The sequence below is a fragment of the Zea mays genome, chromosome 2 (assembly GCF_902167145.1).
Source record: "Zea mays cultivar B73 chromosome 2, Zm-B73-REFERENCE-NAM-5.0, whole genome shotgun sequence".
NCBI lineage: Eukaryota > Viridiplantae > Streptophyta > Magnoliopsida > Poales > Poaceae > Zea > Zea mays.
Window position 1 is genome coordinate 239854088 of NC_050097.1, and position 6000 is coordinate 239860087.

Genomic DNA, 6000 nt, shown 5'->3' on the forward strand with positions numbered 1-6000 from the left:
AACTGAAAATGATATGTTGCATGCTAAGGTTGTTGAACTAAAATCTTGCAAACCCTCTACATCTAATGTTGAGCATATTTCCATTTGTACTAGATGTAGAGATATTAATGTTGATGCTATCCATGATCACCTAGCCTTAATTAAAAACCAAAATGATCACATAGCTCAACTAAATGCTAAGATTAGAGAGCATGACTTAGAAAATGAAAAATTTAAATTGGCTAGAAGCATGCTCTATAATGGGAGACGCCCTGGCATCAAGGATGGCATTGGCTTCCAAAAGGGAGACAATGTCAAACTTAATGCCCCTCCAAAGAACTTATCTAACTTTGTTAAGGGCAAGGCTCCCATGCCTCAGGATAACGAGGGTTACATTTTATACCCTGCAGGCTATCCTGAGAGCAAAATTAGGAAGATTCATTCTAGGAAGTCTCACTCTGGCCCTAACCATGCTTTCATGTATAGGGGTGAGACATCTAGTTCTAGGCAACCAACCCGTGCCAAGTTGCCTAAGAAGAAAATTCCTAATGCATCAAATGATCATGCCATTTCATTTAAAACTTTTGATGCATCTTATGTGCTTACTAGCAAATCCGGCAAAGTAGTTGCCAAATTTGTTGGGGGCAAACACAAGGGCTCCAAAACTTGTGTTTGGGTACCCAAAGTTCTTGTATCTAATGCCAAAGGACCCAAAACAGTTTGGGTACCTAAAGTCAAGAACTAAATTTGTTTTGTAGGTTTATGCATCCGGGGGCTCAAGTTGGATACTCGACAGCGGGTGCACAAACCACATGACCGGGGAGAAAAGGATGTTCTCCTCATATGAGAAAAACAAAGATCCCCAACGAGCTATCACATTTGGGGATGGAAATCAAGGGTTGGTCAAAGGTTTGGGTAAAATTGCTATTTCACCTGACCATTCCATTTCCAATGTTTTTCTTGTTGATTCATTAGATTACAACTTGCTTTCTGTTTCCCAATTATGTCAAATGGGCTACAACTGTCTTTTTACTGATATAGGTGTCACTGTCTTTAGAAGAAGTGATGATTCAATAGCATTTAAGGGTGTGTTAGAGGGTCAGCTATACTTAGTAGATTTTGATAGAGCTGAGCTCGACACATGTTTAATTGCTAAGACTAACATGGGTTGGCTCTGGCACCGTCGACTAGCCCATGTTGGGATGAAGAATCTTCATAAGCTTCTAAAGGGAGAGCACATTTTAGGACTAACCAATGTTCATTTTGAGAAAGACAGGATTTGTAGCGCATGCCAAGCAGGGAAGCAAGTTGGCACTCATCATCCACACAAGAACATAATGACGACTGACAGGCCACTTGAGCTCCTACACATGGATCTATTCGGCCCGATCGCTTACATAAGCATCGGCGGGAGTAAGTACTGTCTAGTTATTGTGGATGATTATTCTCGCTTCACTTGGGTATTCTTTTTACAGGAAAAATCTCAAACCCAAGAAACTTTAAAAGGATTCTTGAGACGAGCTCAAAATGAGTTTGGCTTAAGGATCAAGAAAATAAGAAGCGACAATGGGACGGAGTTCAAGAACTCTCAAATTGAAAGTTTCCTTGAGGAGGAGGGCATCAAGCATGAGTTCTCTTCTCCCTACACGCCACAACAAAATGGTGTAGTGGAGAGGAAGAATCGAACTCTATTGGACATGGCAAGAACCATGCTTGATGAGTACAAGACACCGGACCGGTTTTGGGCCGAAGCGGTCAACACCGCCTGCTACGCCATCAACCGGTTATATCTTCACCGAATCCTCAAGAAGACATCATATGAACTCCTAACCGGTAAAAAGCCCAACATTTCATATTTTAGAGTTTTTGGTAGCAAATGCTTCATTCTTGTTAAAAGAGGTAGAAAATCTAAATTTGCTCCTAAAACTGTAGAAGGCTTTTTACTTGGTTATGACTCAAACACAAGGGCATATAGGGTCTTTAACAAGTCCACTGGACTAGTTGAAGTCTCATGTGACGTTGTGTTTGATGAAACTAACGGCTCTCAAGTAGAGCAAGTTGATCTTGATGAGATAGGTGAAGAACAGGCTCCATGCATCGCGCTAAGGAACATGTCCATCGGGGATGTGTGTCCTAAGGAATCCGAAGAGCCTCCAAATACACAAGATCAACCATCCTCCTCCACGCAAGCATCTCCACCAACTCAAAATGAGGATGAGGCTCAAGTTGATGAAGGGCAAAATCAAGAAGATGAGCCACCTCAAGATGACGGCAATGATCAAGGGGGAGATGCAAATGATCAAGAAAAGGAGGATGAGGAAGAACCAAGACCGCCACACCCAAGAGTCCACCAAGCAATCCAACGAGATCACCCCGTCGACACCATCCTCGGCGACATTCATAAGGGGGTAACTACTCGATCTCGGGTTGCACATTTTTGTGAACATTACTCGTTTGTTTCCTCTATTGAGCCACACAGGGTAGAGGAAGCTCTCCAAGATTCGGATTGGGTGGTGGCGATGCAAGAGGAGCTCAACAATTTCACGAGGAACGAGGTATGGCATTTAGTTCCACGTCCTAACCAAAATGTTGTAGGAACCAAATGGGTCTTCCGCAACAAGCAAGATGAGCATGGTGTGGTGACAAGGAACAAAGCTCGACTCGTAGCCAAAGGGTATTCACAAGTCGAAGGTTTGGATTTCGATGAAACCTATGCACCCGTAGCTAGGCTTGAGTCAATTCGCATATTATTGGCCTATGCTACTTACCATGGCTTTAAGCTCTATCAAATGGACGTGAAAAGTGCCTTCCTCAACGGACCAATCAAGGAAGAGGTCTATGTTGAGCAACCTCCCGGCTTTGAAGACAGTGAGTATCCTAATCACGTCTATAGGCTCTCTAAGGCGCTTTATGGGCTCAAGCAAGCCCCAAGAGCATGGTATGAATGCCTTAGAGATTTCCTTATTGCTAATGGCTTCAAAGTCGGCAAGGCCGATCCTACACTCTTTACTAAAACTCTTGAAAATGACTTGTTTGTATGCCAAATTTATGTTGATGATATTATATTTGGGTCTACTAACGAGTCTACATGTGAAGAGTTTAGTAGGATCATGACACAGAAATTCGAGATGTCGATGATGGGGGAGTTGAAGTATTTTCTAGGATTCCAAGTCAAGCAACTCCAAGAGGGCACCTTCATTAGCCAAACGAAGTACACTCAAGACATTCTTGCTAAGTTTGGGATGAAGGATGCCAAACCCATCAAGACACCCATGGGAACTAATGGGCATCTCGACCTCGACACGGGAGGTAAGTCCGTGGATCAAAAGGTATACCGGTCGATGATTGGTTCATTGCTTTATTTATGTGCATCTCGACCGGACATTATGCTTTCCGTTTGCATGTGTGCAAGATTCCAATCCGACCCTAAGGAATCCCACCTTACGGCCGTAAAACGAATCTTGAGATATTTGGCTTATACACCTAAGTTTGGGCTTTGGTACCCTCGGGGATCCACATTTGACTTAATTGGTTATTCGGATGCCGATTGGGCGGGGTGCAAAATTAATAGGAAGAGCACATCAGGGACTTGCCAGTTCTTGGGAAGATCCTTGGTGTCTTGGGCTTCAAAGAAGCAAAATTCGGTCGCTCTTTCCACCGCCGAAGCCGAGTACATTGCCGCAGGACATTGTTGCGCGCAATTGCTTTGGATGAGGCAAACCCTGCGGGACTACGGTTACAAATTAACCAAAGTCCCTTTGCTATGTGATAATGAGAGTGCAATTAAAATGGCCGACAATCCCGTCGAGCATAGCCGCACTAAGCACATAGCCATTCGGTATCATTTCCTTAGGGATCACCAACAAAAGGGGGATATCGAGATTTCTTACATTAACACTAAAGATCAATTAGCCGATATCTTTACCAAGCCACTTGATGAACAATCTTTTACCAGACTTAGGCATGAGCTCAATATTCTTGATTCTAGAAATTTCTTTTGCTAGCTTGCACACATAGCTCAGTTAAATACCTTTGATCATATCTCTTTTATATGCTATGACTAATGTGTTTTCAAGTCGATTTCAAACCAAGTCATAGGTATATTGAAAGGGAATTGGAGTCTTCGGCGAAGACAAAGGCTTCCACTCCGTAACTCATGCTTCGCCATCACTCCGAGCAACTCTCTCTTCTTCAGGGGAGAAATGAGCATCAAGGAAAAGGACTTCATCCTTGGGGGAGAGAGTTAAAGCTCAAACGCAAAAGGACTTCGTCTTTGGTATAATCTTAACTCACTTATTTATGACCAAAGGGGAAGATTGCACTTTGAGAGCTCTAATGACTCCGTTTTTGGCGATTTATGCCAAAAAGGGGGAGAGATGAGCCCAAAGCAAAAGGACCGCACCACCACCACCAAATTCAAAAACTTAGTGCTTTCCAAAAGTCTTTATCATCTGGTATCCTATTGTGTTCAAAAGGGGGAGAAAGTAGTATTTCAAAAATTGTATATCAAAACCCTCTTGAACACTAAGAGGTGGATCTCTCTTAGGGGGAGTTTTGTTTAGTCAAAGGAAAAGCATTTGAAACAGGGGGAGGAAATTTCAAATCTTGAAAATGCTTTTGCAAACTCTTATTTATTTACCTTTGACTATTTGCAAAAGATCTATGAAATGGATTTACAAAAAGGTTTTGCAAAAACAAAACAAGTGGTGCAAACGTGGTCCAAAATGTTAAATAAGAAAGAAACATTCCTTGCATATCTTGTAAGTAGTTATATTGGCTCAATTCCAAGTAACCTTTGCACTTACATTATGTAAACTAGTTCAATTATGCACTTCTATATTTGCTTTGGTTTGTGTTGGCATCAATCACCAAAAAGGGGGAGATTGAAAGGGAATTAGGCTTACACCTAGTTCCTAAGTAATTTTGGTGGTTGAATTGCCCAACACAAATCTTTGGACTAACTAGTTTGTTCTAGTGTATAAGTCATACAGGTGTCAAAGGTTCACAACATAGCCAATAAAATGACCAAGTGTTGGGTTCAACAAAAGGGCAAAGAGCCAACCGAAGGCCCTCTGGTCTGGGCGCACCGGACTGTCCGGTGTGCCACCGGACAGTGTCCGGTGCACCACCGGACAGTGTCCGGTGCACCAGGGGACTCCAGCTCGAACTCGCCACCTTCGGGAATTTCCAGGGGCTCTCGCGCTATAATTCACCGGACTGTCCGGTGTACACCGGACAGTGTCCGGTGCGCCATGGAGAAGCGGCCTCAGGAACTCTTCAGCTTCGGGAAAAGCCAACGGCTCGTCCGCTATAATTCACCGGACATGTCCGGTGTGCACCGGACTGTCCGGTGTGACTCCAGCACAACGGCTATCCCGCGCCAACGGCTACCTGCAGAGGCATTAAATGCGCCGCAGCGCGCGCAGACGTCAGGTTTGCCCATACTGGCGCACCGGACAATGAACAGGAGCTGTCCGGTGCGCCACCGGACATCAAGGGTGGCCCACAAGTCAGAACTCCAACGGTCAGATTCCAACGGCACTGATGACGTGGCAGGGGCACCGGACATGTCCGGTGTGCACCGGACTGTCCGGTGCGCCATCGAGCAGACTGGCTCCCCAACGGCCACATTTGGTGGTTGGGGCTATAAATACCCCAACCACCCCACATTCATAGCCATCCAAGTTTTCCACTTCTCAACCACTTACAAGAGCTAGGCATTCAATTCTAGACACATTCAAAGAGATCAAATCCTCTCCAATTCCACACAAAACCCTAGTGACTAGAGAGAGTGATTTGCCGTGTTCTTTTGAGCTCTTGCGCTTGGATCGCATTCTTTCTTTCTCTTTTGCTCTTGTGATCAACACTCAATTGTAACCAAGGCAAGAGGCACCGATTGTGTGGTGGCCCTTGCGGGGAAGTTTTGTTCCCGGTTGATTGAGAGGAAGGAAAGCTCACTCGGTCCGAGGGACCGTTTGAGAGAGGGAAGGGTTGAAAGAGACCCGGCCTTTGTGGCCTCCT